At 43.6% G+C, this 24,346-nt stretch overlaps 1 protein-coding gene across 1 annotated transcript in view; it reads left to right on the forward strand.

Annotated features, from left to right (window-relative positions):
• Positions 1-24,346, forward strand: part of raraa (retinoic acid receptor, alpha a) — a 142,370-nt gene that overhangs the window by 15,967 nt on the left and 102,057 nt on the right. Inside the window, exons 2-3 of the mRNA XM_026178896.1 lie at positions 2,449-2,498; positions 23,324-23,445. The gene's annotated coding sequence lies outside the window, so the exon portion shown is untranslated. The remainder of the gene's footprint in view (positions 1-2,448; positions 2,499-23,323; positions 23,446-24,346) is intronic.

The following is a 24,346-nucleotide window of genomic DNA, read 5'->3' on the forward strand; positions in this document are numbered from 1 at the left end:
GATAATTTTACTCGAGACTTGGACTGCTTCCCATCAAACCTTTTTAAACCTTGAACGGTTGAGCAACCCTGAGCATAGTTACAGTTGCTGAGATGCTGGGCTGTACACTCAGGATGGGTGATCCCACTGAATTATTATTTTAGACTCCTTGCGAGCTCCTGAGCACTCAAGACCTCCTATGTGTGGCGATATCAGCTTTGGTTTGAAACCACGCGTCAACAGTGACGACACCATGTTCTTCTTTGTGTTTAAGGTGAGCGTCTACAGCGACTTGCTTTCACCCATCAGCAAGGATAAAGATGCGATTACCTTGGGCTCATCCTGTCCACTCCACTCTCATCAGTGCAGGCTGGAGGCTCAGACAGACACACACACATACACAAACTCTGTCCTTGTTTCATCTTTCTAGAAATTATGCTGCTCTTCCTCTACAGGACCAGTAGGAACACATGATTTAGATACCATTCATATTCATAAACAGGAAGTAAGGGTGTGTTTAAAAAAACAAAACAAAACAGGAAATGGCACAAGGAGCTTCTGCACAAATCAACTGATGGGTAGAGGGTGGAATGGGTAATGAAACTACTTTTTTGTTATTCACAATCCACCTCAAAATGAATAACATATTTTGATATATGTGTCCATATCCTGTAGTTCTGGAAAGTGTAAGTATTGCATGTAGGGATGTACAGATTTATCACACTTGGGTGATATCTGCGTAGTCATATCAGCCTACAAACAAGATAGCAATCAATAGTGTAAGTGTTGAGCCTTTATCTGTTGTGTTATGTCACCTTTGTGCTCGCTAACTGCTTTTTACACTGCTAAAACATTATTTGGTTAAAACTAAAAAGTCTAAGGTAAAGACAAGTTCATAGGAAAAAACATCTAAAAATGAAGCTGGCTTCGAAATGCTCGTAGTCCTTTCACTTTGCCACATCTTTGACATGTGCACATGCAGGAGGAAGGTGAGCGTGTAGTAAAAGGATGTGAGCAATATTTCTTTGACCATAGAAATTGTAGACAAGCATTTGATGTTAGTTTGTAAATTTGCTTCCTGATTAACCCCAAATTAAGGTGTCTCTGAGAGCCATTTGTAATTGAGTTGTATGCAAATGAAGCCATTCTTTATAATAACCCCAAATCTTTATTTGTGTAAAAAAATAAAATAAAATAAATTTTAAAAATGCTATATTTAAAGCTCTGTTGTTTCACTGTCCCTGGTAGCTTGTGATAACAAATTACTGCAAAATTCATTTGCTGCCAATAAAAGGCCACTTCTTCCTCAAGGGATGGTGTTTCCCTGTTTTCTTTAGTTTTTTCCTCCAGCAGTATCTTGACCCTTCTAAAGAGCGACTATTAGCCTGGCTGTCAGAAAAGCTCTGTTGTGCCACAGCTTGCTGTTAACTAAGTGTAAGGAACTTGCTTTCTCACTGTGACAAGTGAAGTGAAATATACCCAAACAGACCACAGTTTTAAATGTCATTGGTTTCTCTTGCTTTTGGAAAACCCTGTCCTGGTCCACAGTTCTACATTTTATTGGAGCCGGATTTGCTACCCCCCCCCCCCCCCCCCCCCCCCTTCAGAAAGAGAGAGGATAAGCTCACTGCTTTTGACGTGAGCCAATTTTCTATTCAAATATGATTGACCGTGATTGTGTAGTTTGGCATTTACGTTGCATCCACGAAAGTGCCTTTTAACATTTACTAACCGCCATTCTGTAATTTCCAGCTAGTTGTTTTTGGTTTGAAAACAATACCACAAAGCGTTTTCCATGCTTTCTCCAGCACAAAGGTGCCATTTATCAGATAGCCTAAGTACCATGTGACTCTTTCAATGTAGATCTGTAACTAGACCTGTTAGTAAACACTTGTAATATTTGAGCAGTTTGCATAAACAAAATGGAAGCATTCATACACTTGCTGAAAACCAGAGTCATTAGATCGTTGTCTGTAGCAGCCATTCATCTGCACAGCATCGGCTAAGCTGCTCTACTATGAAAAGATGACACGCCACTTCAGATTTGTCTCTGTCTTGGCAATGAAGGCGCCTCTGTGTCCCTATTTGTGCATCAGGCTGAGGGGATTTCTAGGCCGCCACCTGATTCACATTGCTGTAATTGAGTTGTGGCCATAAGCACTACTGTGCCTGCCTAGGCCCTAGGTAATTCACACACCACAAAAGCACTGTTTTACTCCACTTTTCACATGATGTCTGGGGTACAAATGCAGCAAGTGAGAAAGTACAATCTATTGGAAAAGGGTGGGGAGATCATAGGGAGAACGAGAGGGGGGAAAAAGTGTGTAAGAGTTTTCATGTAGTAAAGCAGCTCTGCGCCAGAAAGCCAGGGAGTCACTGAGTCTGCAGCACGTGGATAAAGGACCACAAAGCTCTCGATTTCAAATCTCTCTCTCTCTCTGTTTTTTTTTTTTTTTCTCTCTCTCTCAGAGCTTAGGAGCCACAATCGATTCAAGGACGGCGAGATTGACGTTTTTGGGGTAAGCCCGAATTTGTCACTGCTTTTGACTCCGGGTAATTTTGGTTTTCCACATTTAACACTTTGTGTGTACCAATTTTTTTCGCACGCATGTCTCTATATAAGCGTTGCTCTTTGCCATATTAATGTCGTGGAGAGGTCGACTCTGTTGTCATTTGTTTTTCCCATGACACATGGTCTGCATTTCGCTGGCTGGGTAAAGTTCAAGCTTGTGGACAGCTGACTTTTTAAAGTCTTTCCAATCATTTTCACACACCCTTGCACAGACTCACACACACACTGTGCGTCTGTTTGGAGGGGGTGCTGTGTCTTGTGCCCTGCGTGCTGCTAGCATTAGGATGAGCACTGTTGCATCAGAGCTGGAGTTGGCAGCGGGGAGATTTGCCCTGTCATATTAAAGTGACAAAGACCAAACACAAACAGCCGTTCATCATTCGCTATATTGGCTTGAAGTGCACAGACCATTGCTGTGTGAATATAGATTCATTTTGGTTCTTTGTATTAGACTGGCAGCTAAATGAATACTGCTATTAGTTTATTCTTATCCCTTCTGTCATTTCATACTGTTTTGACAAATTCTTTTCATCGTAGTGAAAGAATTTTCACTACGATGAAAACAGCAATACTGCGATCTTTCAGCCAATCAAAGATCGCAGTTTGTCCTCCTCAGTCTGGTTTTGTCCTGTTTGTACAGACTTGTTTTACTCCTCTGTCCTGTCCCGTCTTGTCCCATTCTGTCCTGTTTTTAAACCGGCTCTTCCTGGCCTTGGGAGAAAGGTAATCTCTTCCTCTCAGACATGCACCTGCCCTCATACCAGCCTCTGAGCAAAAGCAAACTGAATGCTGTGTGTACCAGTATGCCAGCCAATACCCAGAAAAATCCAGACTCTCTCTGCAGATCACGTCCGTCATGGCATACCCACACAACAGAGATATGCTTTGTGGACAGACGCACACCCACAGAAGACGTCCGTGTGTTGTGTTTTTAGCTTTTGTAAGGTAGACACAAAAAAGGTACAAATTGAAGCTGTTCAGTTTTTTGTTTATTGCCTTCATCATGTTAACTTCATCACATTTTGTGGAAATCACACAGTTAAGCCATTACTCTGTGACTTGGCAGAGGATAGTTGCAGCCATTTTGGACTTTATCTCTGAGTTAGCAGGTTTGGGGTTTTCATCTCAATGTAAAACTATACTGAAGCTCCCCTCCCCTTCCCCCTCTGCTGCCCTCCCTCCCTTCATAATTTAGATCCAGTCTCATAAGTGGGTTGGGAAGAGGCCCCGGCAGTTGATGTGGAACACATGCCTTTAATGATTCACACTCTGTGCGGTAGGTCGGTGGTGGTTGCCGAGCCCGCTGCCTCTCCCTCCGTCTAGAGTAGGAGTCCTGTATTTTTCACAGTGTTGTTCCCTTTTTTTCTTTTTTTTTACTCCATACATGGAAACTTAAGGGAAGTTGAAGTGCATAGCTATACACTGTTATTTACATGTAATGGTTCTTCTTAGTCTCACTCAGAGGCTGGACACAGTTGGATCTGTGTTTACCTGCCAGGCTATAACACTTTCTGTATCTTCTTTTTTTTCTTGTTGATGAAACTTCATGGAGTGAACTGCTGACTCCAGTGGCTCTAATGGTAATTTCTCTCCTGTCATTGTGGTAAATCTGGCTATAAGTTTTGGTGCGATTATGTTGCTGTTCCAATTTTTCACTATCGAATAACCGATCTAAATCGTCGGCTAAACTACTTCGAGCTCAGTTAATGTGTTGTGCTGCCAAGCTCATTTACTGTAAGGCGTTTGACTAGCAAGACATTGCGTGGCATGTTACTTCCTCACCAAGGACAAAATAGCAGAAGTGATGCTCAATACTCCAACCACAGTGACAAATTTGAGCAATTTCACAGCGTTAATCCCATTCAAACAAATGCAGATGCCAGCTTCTGGCTGCACAGTCAAAAGTTAGTGAAACATGCCAGCACGTGGCCATCCAGGCTAACGTAAATGGCTTCCTGGGGTTTTTTGTTGTTGTTTTAAAAATTTCTTTTACTTTCACCCTCTGCTCTCAATCTCAGCCTACATCTTTCCATCCATACTTCCATCTTTTGTACCCCCCCGCCCCGCCCTAACTCTTCCTGTGTCGCACCATCGTGGGTCCCACATCTAGTTTTGGTGCCTTGTCTCACTACTCCTTTCATCACCTGCTCATGGGAACACACTGCGTCACCTACCACACAGTGGACATTACACATGTATGATACAGAGACAAAAAATAGCTCATTCCTTTTTATCCAGAAACAAACTTGGTGAGATCTGCCGTGCTTAAATGAAAGTTTCCAACACTTGCTGACCGCGCCGGTCAAATTAGGCTGCTCGTGCGTTGGCTATGTCACTCTAAAGCTCTGTATTAATGTGCTAAAGTGTTGCAGTTATTGAGTCACTGGAAGCGGTACATCATATTTTTGTAATGATTTGGGAAAATGTGCGTGCGTCGTTGGAAGTCGCAGTGCTCTTTTGCATTAGTGGGAGAGTAATTTCGTTTTAGCTCTTTTTCCCACAAGTGCTTGGATTAATGCCCACGAGTTTACCAATCCTGTTTACTATGTTTTTATGTGGTGGTGCTCAGTTTTTACAATACCCATTATCCACGAGCCTAACAAAGTGCCACTCATAAAGTGTTGCTTTAATGAAACTATGCTTTGTGCTGTTTTATGCACTGTGTTTTGCGAAAATTGGTGTTAATCTGTTTGGGGCTCATAAATTAAGCCTTTTGTTAGAACATGTTTTATGAAGTTTGTTGCTCTCAGAGCTGCTTTTGGAACAACAGATGGAGTGTTTGAAGTGTGTGTGAGCGCTAAAATTGATGAAGAGACCTCCCTGGATTTGAGTATTGCTACAAATCACTACTCGATACTGGATGCAGAAACCCCCAGTCATTCTATGCGAGAGGGCGTAGCTAACAGTACTGAGTAGTCTGCAGTTCCTCTTTGGGGCGCCTCCTGACAGGAACTTGGCAGCAAGGAAACATAAACAAATTCCCTGTGGTGGGCTGGCAGGCTGGGCGGTGCGGTCCCCCCCCCCCCCATTACCATACATGCACAGCAAAGCGCAACCCAGCTCAGGCTAGCATGCTCAGCTCAGAACCCACAAGCTGTGAGAAATAGGTCTTAAAGGGACAGGTGCTGCTGGCTTTCCATCATAGGGCACAGGGCCACTCTGTATTTGCAGTCTGTTTTCATTGTGTTGTTCTAGACTGACAGCGGTGTGTCTTACTCCTCCTGCACAAACCCCTGACAGATCCAAAAAAACACCTTTCATGCTTAGGGGAGGGGAACTGTAGCCAGGGGTCCCCGAATTTGTGCTGAGTGAGCAAAAAGCCAAAGCAAGGATGATGTAATGATGGCAGCGATGGCGGTTGGGGGAGATCGAAGCGAATGCAGTTGTTGCAATCTGGAATGAAAGAGAGAGGGGACACGATGGCTAAAGTAGTCATAACGTATACCCAAACAGTTGCACAACCAAAAAATGCATTGTGTTGCACATGTTGTATTTATGCATTTGTGTGCAGAAAAAAACTCAGATGTCTGCAGTTTTCTCTTTCTTTTTCACTCACCCTCTTCAAACACAGTAGTGTATTGTGCAGCCTGACCTGGTCCCTGTCCAAAGGCAAAGAGAACCCAGATTGCTGAAACAGAGGGGCCACTAGTAACAGGCTGGCCAGGCTGTAGTTGTTATAGCCCGCTGTGGCCTTCCAAACCAACAGGGACTTCTGGCTGAGGCCAGAAACTGTGTGTGTGTGTGTGTGTGTGTGTGTGTGTGTGTGTGTGTGTGTGTGTGTGTGTGTGTGTGTGTGTGTGTGTGTGTGTGTGTGTGTGTGTGTGTGTGTGTGTGTGTGTGTACACTTGAGTATTCTTTTTGATCAACCACAGAGGAGGTTTTTGGACAAGACTTGCAGGAGCCGACATGGCACCTCAGCGCAGTTTCAGAAGTACTGGTAAAGGCATTTGCCTGACTTTTAATAGTCCTTCTCCATAACATCATCCAAATGCACTATTTTCAACCGTCCTTTAAGGGCGGTGCTCCTGGAGCAGGCGAGTAGGAGGAGAAGACCCTTCGCCTCCTTCAGTTCTCACTAGGAGGATTAAATGCCTCGGTGGTTTCAGTCATCTGCTTCAGCAGCTCGTCTGTGTGCTCTCACATGTGATTAGCACCTGTAATAATGTGGAATAGTGGCACACTAAAGTACTTCAACAGGCTGGATTTTCTGTCTGTCTTGGGGTGGGCATTAAATGAAATATGTTCAATGTATTCTGCATGGGATATACTAGATGGCTGTATCCTTAACACTAGTACAAAGGGTTTTTGTTTGCAGGTTTGTTTTTTTTAAAAACAGATTCTCTAGTTCTTTCCTGTCGATCTCTCTTTCACACACACAGGCACAAAAAGAAAATCACATTTCCCCTGCATATCTAGGCGAGTGTGTACGTAGCTGGACAGTCGGGCTTTTCCCTCATGTTGAAACATGTGTCAGCGTTTACAACTTTAATGAGATGATTAAGCGAGACTATCATTCTGGTCATGAAAAGAAAAGAAACAAAACAAAACACAAAGAGTGAATTCTAAGAGGTAATCTTATGTTCTCTCCAGAGCTTTTCTCACATAATCTTGGGGCAGTGTCTGCAGAATCAAGTTGGGACACTATCCAAGTTGTCTTTTCTCAGGTGTAGCTCCAGCCACAATCTCACTACTGGAAATGCTCCATTAATGTGCACTGTTGTCACAGATCGGCACAGTCGGACTTCATGTAGAGTTGCTGTGGAACTGTAAGGCTAAAGACTGCTGATTGTCTGTCTCTGACATTTGTGTTTTCACCTCTTAAGTCTGGCTGGTTATGTCTAGAAAAATTCAGAGTTGCATTGCTCAAGTTTGATGTCAGCAAAAAGAAACTATTGTGATTAAGTTGACATGCTAGCTTGAAGTGTCTCACTGATATAGGGAAGCACACCTCTCAGTCTGCGGTCTGTCTGCGTCTTGCTTGCGTGCCAACCACTTCCAGGGCTGAGCTTTTTTAAATTTTTTGTGACTCTGTGCCTGACAAGTGAGAGTGAAAGATAATTATTTATTCTACTCATAAACACCAATGAGCAGCAATGCTCATAAACAGCAGCTCACATGTACAAAGTTAAAACTGTGATTTTTTTTTTTTTTTTTTTTTTTTTTTCTTTCAGCACCAAGCTCTGAGAGGACAAGCTCAATTGCACAAGATTTTATAATGATGAATGATGACCTTAGTTTCTTTTGTAATGTTTTAATTAGACCTTTAGACTAACACATGATAGAACCCAGTCAATTGACATTGATTACTGCATTATGTATTTGTTTTAAATGTTGATTAGCGGGACATATTGGTCAGTATTGTGTGCATTTTTTCAAAGTATTCATCCAGACGCTAGAATAAATGCAACAAGGTGGGACGATCGAAGGGGAAAGTCAGGTGTGACTATGACATGTGGTTGACAGGTCACAGCTGAAGTCACATCTGTTTGTGCTCACAGAACATTATTGTAATGCAGCTGAACTGAAAACAAAGCTGTTTTCATTCCAATACCTTCCTGTTTTTGTTGTAATATGACTGATATGAAAGGTCGCCCACTGAAGCTAATGTAAAGCAGCCTTTATATTTTTAGACCCTTTTTCAGACTACTTCTCTTCAGTCCTGATTTTATAACAAAGAAGCTGTCTGATTGAAATCAGCACTGACTCACAGTGTTGGCTGCTCTGCTGCTCTGTTTCACCTGTATTTACAAGCAAAATTACCAAGTTTCTTGTTGTCACCTCATTGATGGTTCATAGTCAGTAGTGTATTTGTAGGACTTATGTGAAATCTGTTTAGTAAAAGTCACAATCAAGTGTGTAGTTTAAAAAAAAAAAAAAAAAATGTAGATGCACACTCATTCAGCTGTACATAGCAAACACCGATGGGCCCCTCTGAGCCAGGAAAGACCTTATATCTAAAACTATTTGGGAGTATAAAGTTGTGGTCACAGTGGTTATTTTCAGCTCAGTGAGTGGCAATAATGGCTTAAGCATTAATTTTTTTTTTTTTTAATTTGTACTGCATGCATATCAACCCTTTCCACGAGTAATTTCACCTGCGTGCAATTGCGGTGGGCCAGTTGCACAGCTGAAATGACTGGTAGAGTAAACCTTTATGCAAAATCATTGTGGACTTCTTAAGAACATGTAAAAACAGGAAGTGTCGGCGATTATGTCACTGCCACATATTTTGTGGAAGTAACAATGCTGTCGTTTTCCCCTATTGCTCGCGCGCGTTCATGTGCGAGAATAGAACAGTCAGTGCTCTCTGCAAACAGCAGAGCTGGGGGGAGGAGGGGGGGGAGTGGAGGACGAGGAGGGGCTGACAGAAAGTCTTAGGATCAAGCTGTTCCACTGACAGAGCACTGTGCAGGCTGAACTGGTGACAGTGCACTGCACAGGGAGAGACTGTTTAAAGGAATGTGGAGGAAATGGAGAAGATGGCACCAAAAGTGAGTTAAAGTTCCCCCTCCTCCCTCACAGGAAGACTATATGAGAACAGTGAAACTTGGAGATTAAGAAAAGGTCTCTTGGAATAGTTTGGGTGTGCATGCACATGTATAGTATGTAAAGCTCTTCTGTTGTGTGTGCGTATGTCCCAGTACTCACGGGGAGTAAGTACATTCTCACACCGATGAGGTGAAAAAGACAGCATCAAGAGCCTCAGATGTATCTTCTCCCCCGTTGCACTCTCTTATGTCCCACTAGGCACATCTCTGTAACGGCCCTTTATCGATCCCAATGCCTCCTTGTTTGCACTCAATCCACATCGATCGGCACCTCGCAGGGTCTCAGAGGGCTGCTACACAGCCTGTTGCCGTGACACACTGTGCGTCTATACTGTGTGTGCATGTGTGTAAAACAGTGCGTGTTTGTTTACTAGAAAAGAAGCCCTGCCTTCATATGTCTGGAGTGCGTAGGGCTGTGAGTGTCCGTCCAGTCTTTCTGTCAAGCCTTCCTGGGCTCTGTTAATGTGGCTGGAGACCTTCAGTAAAATCGCTCCGCTGTAGCATGGAGTGAAGGCCTCGCTGTCATTAAATCGTGAACGATTCAGGGCTCCATGTCCAAAACCTTGCAGCATGAAGACCTAAGCAGCCGGCATAAAAAGACGCACTTAGTAACTCTGCAGTCTTGAAAAAAGAAAGAGATAAAAATGACTCGCATGTTTTTCTTTCTTTCTTTCTTTTTTTAAGAAAACCCTGATTAATCAGTCAAGCCACATGAAAACTTTGCTTGTTATTGTTGCTACTTGATTGATTGAAGTCCTGGATCTGGGTCAAGCACTCCCCCCCACCACACACACACACACACACACACACACACACACACACACACACACACACACACACACCTTTTTCTCTCTCTCTCTCCTCTCTTCCTTGTTTTTTAACCCTCTCTGCCTTTTTTCTACCTAAATAAGAGCCAACCCCCCACGTCTCTTCCCTTTGTCTGTGGCACCATTAATCAACTGTCCTTTAACAAAAACAGAAGACCAGATGAGAGACAAAGCCCATAGTCTGCTCTCAGCATGGCCTCAGATAGGGCTTCGCTCTAGGTAAACCAAAACACGTGTGCTCCGGACAGCCACTGGAAACCCCCGAGGAGTGAGCGAGAGAATAGGAGGGACCGAAGACTTTAACGACAGCACTCACTGATGTATTGTATACAGTGATGTAGGCCTTTCCTGCACACTCCAGATTTATCGAGATGAAGGAGTTGTGTTTAATATATACAGTCCCGGGCGGACATGTTCTGGGTGTTGCCTTTTACACTGCCTGTCGGTAACTAAGATTTAGTCGCACTACGCTGGCCTCTGTGTGTGTTCATTAAAGTATATACTTATCCTGCTAAGGTCTACCTCCCCTGGTGGGAAAGTGCACGTATTTACTGATCTTAATGTAGCAAAGAGTCATTTCAACACCTGAGTATTGTTTCTTGCCTGCAGGCTCCTCGGGAATGAGTGCTGTGCCCGTGACAGTCTTATAGATGAGAATTGCCTTATTGAATGATAACTGAGCATATTATCCCTGTGACTGCGCTGAGGTTTTTATCGTTAGTTGTCTTCGTAATGGCAGGGCCTGACACTCGGTGTTTGTGCCGCATTGGTATGGTCTAATTGGCTGCGCCTGCTGCCAAAGTTAAACATGTTTTCACTGGAATTATTACCTAGTAGGTATATTGGCTAATAACTCTTATGTGTTCAGTTATACTATATGGTACTGACACACTGAGCAATTCTACTCCATTTATATTCAGACCCTTTTTATACACTGTAAGCCAATAAAGACAAAGCATTCCGCGCTATTGTTTCTTTAATCTTCCTATATATATATATATTTAGTTGTATTTGCGGCTATTATGGCTTTTGTGGCTCTATAGGTTGTGTTGATGCTGAATTCTGCTTTGCTTCTGAGAATTGCACAGAACAGCATGTGCTCCAAAAAGGCAGGGAGGTTTTACTCAGAAACCAATCGAAGAACTGTGGTAAGTTATCATCCTGTCTTGGCGAGAGTCTGCATTCATAATGACTGGAAACCAAAACATAATTGAAAATAAATTTGTATTAATCAACAAGCCTTATTATAAATTGGCCACGGGCTGATATTAGGCACAGTGATTCAGCTGACTCACAATTTAAGCATTAATAGAATAATCAGATTTGAACTTGTGGAAATTCCCCCTTGTTTTCTCTAAATGTCACCAACCAGCAGTATGTTGGAAAAAAGCAAAGGTTTAATAACCGTTGGCTATGCGTCAAACACATGTAAGAATAGCTTAGCTGGTCAGCAAGGTCGCTATCCAACAGCAACACCAGCAGCTCTTTGTCAAACTGTGTATACCTTATGTAGAGGAAAGGTGAAGCTCTCCCAATGAGCGTGTAGCCCTCCTCCACTGCTTTTCACCCAGACGATGTACGCATGCCAGCTTCCTGTCTTTTCCAGCTCTCATACAGAATGATCCCAAAGCCTTCCTGTGGGTCTCAGAGGGATTAGCCGTGGCATGTGGACCGCCGGAAGTGGTGACAGGCTGTTCAAGCAGATTTGTTCTATAGAACCAGAAGATTTTTGTCACAGATGAGATGAGCATGTTGAATATTGGGGCAGTTGGCAAATGCAATATTTACATCCTGTTGGAGGCTTGTATGGTATGGGAAGTGGAGAACATGATAAATAAATAAACTGGCGTGTTTTCAGAAGGCTGATGAGAAAATCCATTTTGGACTTTTCACAATAAACACAGGGACTGAGGCAGCGTGTTCCTTTTCCACAAGAAAGTGACTTCACTTTCGTGGGTGTCTCTGGCAGTCCTGCAGTAGAAATGTATTTTTAAACTTTTAAACTAGGTGAATTGAAACTCTGTTCATCCATACTTAGAAGCTTAAGATTTTTTCCTGATAAAAAGAAACTGCAAAGTCAACTAAATTCATGAGTGGCGACCTAAAAGCCACCCCACATCCATTTTTTTTTTTTTTTTTTTTTACAGAAATAAAGCAGAGTTTATTAAAGTGGTCCAGGTAAAATGCCATCTGTTGAGACTGAAACCTGCTGAGGGGTTCGAATCAGCGCGTTCACCTGTTGTAGGGAATCTGAAGCCAAGTGGCCCATCTTCACTTTATTAGACTGAGCGTCTGTTAGTAATTTATCCTCTGCTTTCTCTGGAAGCAAAACCAAAAGGCTCAGCTGTGGCTGTCTGTCCAGATTTCTTGTCACTGGACATTCAAGCCGTTTCCCATTTTGGACTGCAAGTTATTTACTCACTTACACCCTTCCCCAACACAGCCACACACACCCTGCAATGTGCACCTGCCCGGATGAGCAGATGATGCTGTAGTGCTAGAGGCAAAGTTAGGGAAGCACGGCCGTGTGTGTGTGGGGGTTTTTTTTGGGGGGTTTTTTTTGTTTTGTTTTGGTTTTTTTTTATTTTTCTTTTCTTTTCCCCCCTCCCATCTTTTTGGATTTTTTCCCTCTGTCATTACCTTTTCTGTTACTGCACTAAGACAATGTGTACCCTGTACCAAATGTACTCTTTCTCCCTAGCTCTATCCCCAGGGAGTGCCTGTTCTTTTTATATTTTAGTGAGTTTTTCGCCCCCCCCCTTCCTGCTCATCATCACTTGCTGCACTATGGTGTCAAATTTGGTTATGTATGCACCCCATGTCTTTGATCTCCCCCTGCACTCCTGCGTTGTGTACATTGCATAACCACCCGCCGCTAGAGGTTCACCTCAACTCCCCCTCCCCCCGATCTCTTTTCTCTCTCACACCCTCGTTCCTCTTTTTTCCTCACGCCCCTTGCTCTCCCCCTCCATCTTCCTCTTTCTTCTTTGGCAGCAATCCAGGTCATCACCTCTTCCCTTCTTCTCCTTTCTATGATCCCGAACCTGGAAAATCAGTTGGTTGCTCTCACTCTCTCTGTCTCTTTTTCTCACTCCCTTCTTGCCATTGTTGTTCCACTCCTCTTCCCTCGCTCACCCTTTATTTCCCATCCTCACTCTCTTCCCTCTACTCATTTCACTCTCCCTGCCTCCTGCTCTCCACTCTCCCAGTGGTCTCATTAGGCATGAAGGAGGCTGCCTGTTGTGTGTATGTGTGTTCTCTTAGGCAAAGTCTCACTTGACTGAGCATGCCACTTGTACTAGCGGGGGCCTGGGCTCCATTATTACCACAAAGCTGTCACAAACAGTATATAAAGTAGCCTCCTGTTGCCGAGTTGTGGGTGAACACAGGGCATTCTCCTAACAACAGCCGCTACCACTGCTGTGCCTTGCTGGAACGATAGAGAAGCTGCTTTTTGCTTTAGCAGGCGAAACAGACGTGCATTATACAGATATAGAAAATAGGAAATGTATACAAAATAAATACACACACACACACACACCTACACGTCACCTTTCTATTTGGTCGGCACATGCTGCTCCTGAGACTTAAAACCACATACCAAACACATCTGTCTCTTCTGTCTAATGACATCCCACCTATGTGGTCCAACCTTCTGGGATGTCCTCTTCCTCTACTGAGTGAATGATTATATATATATATGTGTGTGTGTGTGTCCACCACTGTTTTGCTAGTATCTAGTTACAGGGATGCAGGAATGGGCCTCTGTGCTGCCTTGCTGGCAGGCCTGACCCCAGCAGGTCAACGTCCATTACCACATGAAACCTAAATGTCAAGCACGGCCCCCTGCTGTAGCCATTTGTCTTTCTCTGTAGACCCATCAGCCTAGATACACACAAGCATGCAAAGACGCTCACCTGCTGAAGAATCCTCAAAATGTCTCATTGTAACCATTTCCTTTTCTGTGGCTATATTTAAATACACACTTTGCACATTTCTTTGTATTAAAGGATTGATGCCTAGCAACAGGGGATATTGTTATTACATTGCTTTTGATAATCATCCGGATATAATTTCTTCCTACATGTTTGAAGCGTTGACTGACAGCCTGACAACATCCTGTTTTTTATCCAAGAGCTGTTTAGTTTGACCTTTTCTGAGAATGGAGTGACTTCAGTTGATGATGGAAAGTCAATGAACAACACTTTCTTTTTGCTTTAAAAAATATGCAGTTTACATGTTCGTTTTCAGCTTTTAACCATTAAACACGGTAGTCTAAACTAGTGATGTTCCTGAGACATATGGTAGCTTCTTTATGCTGCGCGTAATGTTCAGTTGATTCTTGCCACACCTGCTAAAAAGCAAGGCCAGCAAGTGGCAAAAGTGTCCAAAGCATTAAAGGGAAAAAACCATTCCTTATTTCTCACTACCTGAGCGATCCATCGACAGTTCTGTTACATCAGGCGAATGATTCATTCGCCATTTGTACGTTTATCTCTGAGGCTGTTAAGCATCAAACACCACCTCATTTGTTCCCATTGAAGTGATTTGAGTTCTTTAACCACCGGTCAGTGAGGAAATAGCATTTTCCCCTGGTACACAGTGATGAGCTCTGTAGCAGTCATTATCAGAAAGCACTCTGGCCAACTCCATCCCCCCCCCCCAACACACACACACACATTAGTGAGCATCAGCCATCCATTTTTTGCAGATAAAGTACACACTCGTGCACACATATAAACATATGACTTGTTTACAGGAAGCTGTCAGCCATGCGTCCGTATGATAAATAAACAGAGAAGCATCTACTTTTTAATGATGGCACATACAGGCCTACACGCCGACTATTGATGGAAAGATTGAAAGTGTTCTCAAGGGCCTTTCCAACATGACAAATAGGTCTGGATTTTTTTCCCCCCTCCATTGCCTGCTCTTTTATTTATCTTGTGCAGGAGTTTGAAGATGCAAGCGATGCCAAGCACATTTATAAAGCGCAGTGACCAACAGGGAAAACATTCAGAGCATGAATGAAAAGAATTTAATAATAAACAGAGAGAAAGCCACAAAGAGTAAAAATGTGCTTTCCTTCAGGAGACCAGAGGACATGCACAAAGTATAGTTCAAAATTTAGAAAAAAAAGAGGGTTGTTTTTTAAGGTTTTTGTCAAACCTGAGGCATAACTGCTCACCACCTCCTGCCAATGTCATCTCAGGATACCAAAAACAGCAAAGCCACCTGCATTAGCAGGCTGCCCCTGCCGTGCAGAAGATGCTCCGCTGCTCGCTTTGATAAATGTTTCATTGTTTATGCTCTTTCTTCTGCGTCTCAGTTTCTCTCTCCTCCTCTCCATCCTACATCTAGTCGGGTGAATGTTTTCAGAGACCGGCGGGCTTTCTGTTTTTTCTTCTTTTTTTTTTTTGTCAAGTGTTGTTTCAGTGTTAGTCGAGCGTTTGATGTCTTTCTCGATTGTTGTTCATCTGCCTCCCTGGGCCGAGATCACAGGCAACATTTATTAATCTGCAGGTTCACACTCACAGCTAAGGGACTGCTAGCAGCAGGTCCACCACATGCCTTCTTTCCTTTTTCTCTTTTTTTCTCTTAAAACTATACACTGCCCCCCCCCCCCCCCCCCTTTTTTTTTTTTTTTTAACTATTAGCAAATGACCTACTTCATGAATCTAAACTTAGCTGCACTCAACCCCGAGTCAAGGGAGCGATTTGATTGTGAGTTTAGCTCGTGAAGGGAGGGCGGTGTTATCTGTGCTCCACAAAGACACAGGGTTAATTGATGCACGCCAGTGTCACTGTGGTGATTGCTTGCCTTTTTGCCTTGTTGGCTTTTTAAGTTGATTTTTAACCCCATTATCTGATAAGCCGTATGTGGCAGGTTGGGGTGTGTGTGTGTGTGTGTGTGTGTGTGTGTGTGTGTGTGTGTGAGTCCTAGTTGCCTCACAAAGATGAAGAGCTCTCTCTTTACCTAAGGGGAATGGGGTTTGACAGTACTGTAGCGCCCCCACCCTCCCTCCATCCTTCTATTGAAACCCCCTCCACCCCTCCCCTCACACACCATCCCCCGCTGCTGATAAATGTGTTTTTCTTAAAGGAAGAAGGTGGTTGGTTTAGAGGAGTCTCTTTTAATGTAGCTTTTTTCCCCTGTGTGTGTGTGTGTGTGTGTGTGTGTGTGTGTGTGTGTGTGCACGGGAGGGGGGGTGCTTGCTAATGCAGTGCAGGGCCATACAGCAGGGCTACAGGCAGGCAGACTCGGAGGCAGGCCTGCAACCTCGACCTCAGCATCATTTGTTTGGACGAGGGCCGTCAGCGGCTGTCACGCGGCCCATGATGAAGTGTCAGTCGGTAATTGTCCCCGCGAAGCATCCACATCTCAGGGGGTGATGGTGGAGGGAGGGAGGACGGGAGAGCTGGGAGCTGACAGAGAGAGAAATGACACCCGGGGCTCCTCCCATTCTCTCTCTTTCTCCTTCCTTCCTTCCTATTCACTCCTCTTTTCTTTCTTGGCTTTCTCTGCACTCTACCTAAAGCTGCACCTCATAGGAAGGTCTGCTGTGTGCTTGGCTCAGACCACTGGCACCCATGGAGCTTCGTCTGGGCTCCAGTAGCAACATAATAGATGCATCATATATAGATTTGTGGGAGTATGAACTAAAATCACCCAGAACTGAATGGTGTACCTTTGTGGATACACATTACTGAGAAAGTATATTTTTAAAACCACTCTGCAGCTGCTGCTCATCATTTAGTCTTCCATTAAGAAAAAAAAGAAAAAAAAGAAGTTCTTATCTTTCCCACATTCATCTCCGTATTGCCTTGAGCTTTTAATGGGCCTGATACTTGACTAAGAGGCCTCTTGAAGGCTCTTTGGTGGAAACATTGTTCTCCTTCACTGATCATCTTGAAAATAAGTATATATTTTCTAGCTATTGTCATTTTTGGTAATTAGATTCAGTAGAGGGCTTATATTGATTGTTCAATGTCTCCATGTAATGAAAAGCTTTTACAGGACGTGTACACAGTAGCTATTTATAGTGCAATCCATAATGTGTTGCCTTATGTCATGGGCCCTAATGCACAGCAGCCAGGCTCCTGTGCATAAATTGCCGGCAGAAGTTTGAAGATAGAGCCTTGTATGAGTGCGTCGTGATAGACAAAAGGGAGATGGAGAGGAAGGAGATATTAAAGGACAGACAAAAGCTCTTATGAAAGAAAGAAGGGGCCACAGGAGGAGAGAGGATCCCACGTGGAGAAGATGAATAGAGGCTGCATACTGAAAGATGGGCAAGGCATGTAATGGAAATGCGGAAAGAGGTGAAAAGAGGCGAGAATATGGAGGAAACCACCTTGAGATATGAGCCCTGCATTTCCACTTTCTTCCTTTTCCCATAGGACTTTGAACCACCACCGCTATCATCTCCACCTCTGTGATGGTAGGATGAAAGCTGCGATGTATGGTAGATCAGTGATGGGGTTCCTTATGGAGGAACAAGCAGAGTGAAGAGGAAAGATGAATATAAAGGACAAGGACAACAAAAGCATATGAAGAAAGGAGAGAAGAAGTGTGTGAAGGAACATGACATAAGAGGGAAAAGTGTAAAATTAATAACAGGGCTTAGAAGGGAGACTCCGTTTTTGGCACCCGGCTTCTTATGACACCCTGAGGACAGCAGGTGAATTATAAGGAGGCAGATGGGAGGCATCCCAGCCTTTTCCCTCTGTCTGTCTGTTGGCTGCAGGTGGAACACAGCCTGCCACTCCTGCTGTCTAAATGAGGAGGTGCTCTCCTCCTTCTCCTCCTCTCCTCTGTGTCTCTCCCTTATACACACTGCTTCTGTCTTTCTTTCCTTTAATGGGGCACTGGCCTGGGGCGCCGAACCTGCTCCCTCTGGAGCAACACACATACAGCGTGCACACACACTGATCATGCATTACAGAGACTCCTGCATGCCCTTGCACATGGTGCGATACACACACACAGAAAGGGAGAAGCAGGGGAAACCGCAGCCCCCCAAATTATGCCCCAGTCTGCGAGATGATGAATCTGGTTGGTGATTAGTTAGTAGAGGAGGGAGGCACACTGCATAGGCCCTTTAATGGGCCATAATTTGGGAAGATAACTGTATTGTCCTATCTCTCTTGACATTTAAATCTAATCAGACCCTGCTGGTTAGCACTTTGGTCCAAGACAAGAGGGAGCCTGGGAGGGATAAAAGACAGCAGAGAAGCATTGGTCCATAGTGGGTCATTGATCCCTGTAGGGCAAGGCTAAGCAATTAGAAAACAAGACCAAGAGAAACATTATTTCATGCATTCCCTCATTTATGTGTTTATTACTTTTGCTTTGTTTTGTTTAACTATCACCACACAGAACGCTGAATTCAGTATATTCTAAGGGATGTATATAAAGTTCCTTTTCCTTCCATACGCACATGATTATGTGTACACAAGCACCACTAGTGAGCCACTCCAAGGCCTCTTTTGTGCTCTTTATTACCACAGATGAGATGCTCAGTTTGATTAAGACTTCTCTTTTATCCTCTTCATTAGCAGAGGAAAGCCACGGTAGCAGCCGTGGCCCATGTAAAGAGGGGCATGAATTAGAATCCACTTATTCCATAGACTGCCACTAATTCCACTCAATGGCGTTTAATGGCAGGGAGTAATAGGAAAAGGGTGTTTCTAATTGTGTCTTTGGATAGGGCCGCGTGTGCTGAACAGCTGTTTTGGTGAAGTAGGCTCCTCAAAGAGGCCGAAGTCCAGCGACAGCATTGGAGGGCCCGCACAACTCCGTTCGATCGAGCTCACCAGCAATAAATGCTCGTAGACGAGCCAATTTCCTCTGGCGGAGCATCCTGCAGAGTGGAGGAGCTGGGCCTCAGTCAATGAGAACCACCTGGTGCTGAGGGAATGTGATTAGGCTTGGCACTGCTGTGAGCGAAGAGCTGTTTTGTTAAGGCGGATTGAGATGCAGGAAGGGGGGGAATCTCGCCTGAGTTTGGTTTACTGGAGAAATATTGACATTAGGTTTTTGTCAGAGCGAGATCTGAGACACAATGTTGTTTTGTTGGTGCGCAATTAGAGGGAATTATTTTGGTGGCAGCATGTGTTTTACGTTTTGATCTTGGTACCGATTGTCGACTCGGTTGGAGCGTGGGACACGCCACAACAATGGGGTTGTGGGTTCAGCTCCCACACAGACTACACGCATACCAACTTAGAAGTCAGAATAGTTGCGCAAGTGGCTAACCATACGGAAGATTAACGCTTTTTTTCTGCACTGATGGGAATTTTATTGCAACCTCAAAAATGTCTGGAAATCCACAGAGAATGGCGATATTCTTTGCATGGCAAGATTTAGCTGTCGCATGGCCCACCCATGCTACAGCTACAACGAATGGCATTCATTGGACTTTGTCACAGTGCATCACTATAACAAATAAGCCTTCAGAATAGCCTTCTTCTATTTAAGCTAGCCTCAGATAGATGATCACAAATTTTCCTTGTGTTGTTGGGTTGTTTATTAGAGGTGGGAATCACCATACAACTCACGATACGATAATATCACAATACTTAACGCACGATACGATATTATTGCAATTTTTAAAAATATTTTGCGATATTCAAATTCTGTACATAAAGGTAAACTTTATCAATATTAATTTTATCTCATATCAAAGTCTCACACTCAGTCTTTCTCTCATTTCAGTCAGTTTTATTGTTGACAAACTGAACGGTTTGTATTACAGTCTAGTCCAACTTAACTGAATGCAACCATCTGGTACAATTATAGCTATTCTGAACCATGCAATTTATGAAAACTATGCAGCCCATTCAGCAACTGAAGAATTTGAAAGTAAATTAAAACAAAATATAATTTTACATTAAATAAAAAAAGTTTTAAACTTAATTAAAATAAAACATGTCTTAAATTAAAATAAGTAAACTGTCATGTTTATTGCTGCCAAAAAAAAAAGTTAAACACATTTGGACAGTGAAGGAATGTCAGGGTTCTTGCTCAGAAAAAGGATCAACATGCTCTGAAGTCAGAGCATGTTCCAGTCCACGAAAAAATTGTTTGTAACAAAATATCGATTTCTGCTGTCGATACATTATTAGCAAACAAAATATCACAATACTACACGGTATCGATTTTTCCCCCCACCCCTATTGTTTATGATCATTAGTGATGACTTAGACCTTACAAGGTTTAATAAAAATTTTCTTGCTGTGGCCAGCTATCATCACATCCCTGAGTTTATCTGGCTTACCTGGAGGTGTGTTCTAAAACAGTCTGCCTGTGTTTCTTGTTTTTGCTGACTTTTTGTTTGTTGTTGTTGTTTTTTTTTTTTTTTAATCATGTGACCATATTCTTAGCTCTCAGCAATAAATTGTGTGACTACTGTGTTATTATTACCCACAGAAATGGCAGCCAAAACTATGAAGAGGGCTGTACCTCCGGGCTGCTGCACCATTCATCTGAAGCCTTGTTCCTTTTGATGCGTATTTAATTTATTTGACCTTTTAATTTAACCAGACATGTCGGACCTTTCCCAAGATTCGGTTTTCACTTGTAAGAAACCGTCGCTGTGTGTGTGTGTGTGTGTGTGTGTGGTGCGCTTTTTGTGCGCCTTCCCGCAGGGGTTATCACAGTTGAGTGAATGTTGGCTTGCGGACAGTAGCTCTGATCACATTTGATGATGGAAACGCATACCACTGAGGATTGTGTTTGTGTCTCTCTGTGTGTGTGTGTGTGTGTGTGTGTGTGTGTGTGTGTGTGTGTGTTTGTGTCTCTCTGTGTGTGTGTGTGTGTCTCTCTGTGTGTGTGTGTGTGTTTGTGTCTCTCTCTGTGTGTGTGTGTGTGTGTGTGTGTGTGTGTGTATACAAAGCAGATTGTGGAGGTGATGATAGTCCTGCCAGTGTCTGTAGAGGGTATTAATCTCACTGTTTATGCATGTTTGTCTTTTATCTTTTCTTCTGCTGAGTCTTCAGCTCTACATTCCCAGCGTTGATGTTTTTCCACCTCAAACCATTTTTTCCTCTTAATACATCTGTTTGTGTGTTTGTTTTTTAAAGAAATCTCAGTGTCATCCCTTTTTCCTCCATTTTTTTTCTTTATGGCCTGTTCGCTCATCCTCCTCTGCTGTTGCCCTCGTTGCCCCTCTTTCTGTTCATCTTTTAATCTCCACTCATCTCTCCCCAGTCTGGATCTTGGCATTTAGGCCTCTAATTGAGCTGGCATCCCTTGAATACTTCATGGAAAAGAACAACAGAGAATCCCACCATTGTTTTCTGTACCCTGTGTTCAGACACAGAAGGCAGGGCCAGTCTGTCTGAGTAAGAGAGAGAGCATTTACAATTTCATAAATGTGCATTGCCCGAATTGACTGTCTGTACATTTAGGAGTTGATTGCATGAAGACAGCTGACAATTTTTTACCAATATAAGAGTCAGTGTGACAGAGTAGTTCATGGCATGCAACCATAAATGCACCAGCCTCGAGAATACAGTCAGTCATGATTAAGAAATTAAACCTGGAACTTATCCTCTTACACTTTCTGTCTTGCTTACCCTGAAGAAATCTCCTCCTCCTCCTCTCAGCTGAGCACACCCCTCGTTCCAGAAGAGAGAAATGAAGCACTGGTCTACTCCTTTTTCCAGAATGTGTTTGACAGCTTCTCCAAGCTCTCCACTAACAAATCCCAGCACACACTTGCATGGAGACACACATTCACAAATGTTTTGGAGCAAATCCCGTGTGTGTGTGTGTGTGTGTGTGTGTGTGTGTGAGAGAGAGAGTGAGAAAGGAGAAAGTGAGAAACTAAAAGAGAGTTCGCACAGCAACCTTAATCTATTTCTATCTTCAACTTAGTTTGCTTCTTCAGGTGAGAGGTAGATGAGGAAAGTGTGTGTGTGAGAGAGAGAGAGAGAGAGGGAGAATGAGAAAGAAGTGTTCTCTAGTTGCAGACTGAAAGAGGACCCACTGCAGGATGCCCTTCAGGCAACTAACACACAGAGAAGAAACTGAAATATGAAACAGTGGCAGCACACATCAGCACATACAGTATAAGATAGAGAGCCCACATTCATACACACACTGACAACTACACCAAACTCCCCCTGTGTGTGTGTGTGTGTGTGTGTGTACATGTCTTTGTTCTGTCTGGCTGTCCTCTTGGCACGTAAATCATAATGGATCTCATTATCCAGCTGGGTCGGCTTGGTGGGGCCTGTCTGGCAGGAGATGATAGCTGGATGGCTGAAGGGCTTCCATAACACATACACGCGCGCACACACACACACACACACACACATACACAGGCACATACTCAGCTTTATCCATATATGCATGCCATTTAGCTTGGATAGCTTCTGTGGGAGCATATATGTTTCATTTTCACTCAAATAACATCAACAGACGGACACACACACAGACACACGCACACGCACGTTTATAGCCCATCCAGACACAATGGACATTAGCGGCTCAGCTTGCCGTCAGACAGAAGGCGAAGTGATGCAGAGCAGAGGGAGGGACGGATGAAAAATGGAACTTATCCTCTTACTCCCTCTCTCTTGTCATCCTCTCCCCACCTTCTTTCACCCCCCTCTTCTTTCCTTCTTTCTTCCTGCTTATATCCTATCCGTCACTTGTTTGGAGGACACAGCAGATGTCGGTTTGTCCCTCGAGGTGAGCGGGCGCTTGTGCTGCCATATTTTTCCTCCTTATCGTGGTACAGTTTCCCACACAGACTGCAAGAGAGGCATGAATCACACGTGCACGCCACGCTGGTTTTGAGTTGGGGAGTGGTGTGTGCATGTGTGGGTGGGTGTAGTGGGGGGGGGGGGGGGGGGGTAATAATGTTTTGTTCCAGTAAATCACATGTTTCGTGAGTCTTGTACACAAACGCATACGCACGCTGGTGCCATTTGGTATCCGAGCAGTGCTCAGAGTTATGCTGTGAATACAGGCGGAGCAGTTGGTTGCTCGTAACACGGTTAGGGCCTACACCATTTGTCTGGACATGACCATTACCCAAGCCAATTACTGGCTGGTGTACCGGCGACTCGCCAACAACCTAATGTTTTCCCGTCATGGCTGCCCCCACCGGCCCGAAACCCCTTCCTTTGCAAACACACACACGCAAGCAGAAGGAGGGGGGGTAGAGAGGAAGGATGGAGAGCCTGAGGCAAAAAAACCCCACCCCATCGACTTGACTGACTGATACACCTAATAAACTTTCATTTAAGCTAATGTTCCTCTTTTTTTCCTCCCCTCATCTTCTCACCATCCCTCCCCCTCTCTCTTTTCTTACTTTTTTTTTTCTCCTCATTGCTACTCTCCTCCTTTCCTCCTCTGTTTTTCAATTTTTCTGTCTGTGCGCCAGAAGAAGGGCCTCTCCGAGCAATCGATGCAGGCAGTCCACCAACCGGAAGCCCAGTTGGCCGAACAGCACACCACTCAATCAGTCTGAACAGCAACACCCAGGGTTTCTGGCAACCAACTGAGGTAGACGCACTCTCGCTATATATACAGCAGTAGATCCTGAACTGAGCTCATTTGATAAATCATGTACATATCCTGCAACAGCAGTAAATGTCATGCACCAAGTTTTATATATCGAAACGAAGCCAAATGAATCAACAGCAATACATCAAACATTCACACTCATCTCTTAAATAGCGCAGACATGCCAGAGTGTTTTGGAACGGGGACTCTTTGCCACCGCCAGCCCATATATCTTTGAATACTCTAGGTGATATGCTAATTTAACTTTCAGACAAAACAGCTGTTTGTTTTCCTTCTATTTATAGGCTTTGTCTGAGACCACAGCTGGCTCAGTATGTACATGTGTGGTTTTCCCTGTACTGGTTACTGTGTCAGTATGTGTTGACAGTGGACACGCTCTGTACAACCACACTGTTTGTAGTTGCTTTACTTTCACTCGTGTGTGTGTGTGTGTGTGTGTGTGTGTGTGTGTGTGTGACTGAATTGTAAATTTTATGTGAGGTTTCATTGCATTCATGGCATTGTGTATTTTTTGCTAACCTTAATATATGTAAGTGGTGTATTTGTTCTTAGTTAATCTGTTGTAAGTGTGCAGTACAAAGGGGTTTCTGCTCTTTGTCTCAATTTGTGTCGAGTTGGGAAAAGGCAGGAATTTCCCCCCCTTTTTTTTCCCTTAAAAATAGTACCTTGCTCTTTTCTCCATTTGTTTGATTAACGAGAGCTGCATACTCCCATCATAATAAGAAACTATAGCTTTTGCTCACATAAGTGAGTAGTTATTTTTAGGGCTGCAGTTTATGATTTCATAAGCTCCTTTCAGACACGCGCTCCTTTTCATTCATCTGACAGCATCTCGGCGCATCGGCTTCGTGTCTGTTACAGCTTTTACAGAAAGGAAAAG

Source organism: Astatotilapia calliptera, chromosome 8, assembly GCF_900246225.1.
Source record: "Astatotilapia calliptera chromosome 8, fAstCal1.2, whole genome shotgun sequence".
Taxonomy (NCBI): domain Eukaryota; kingdom Metazoa; phylum Chordata; class Actinopteri; order Cichliformes; family Cichlidae; genus Astatotilapia; species Astatotilapia calliptera.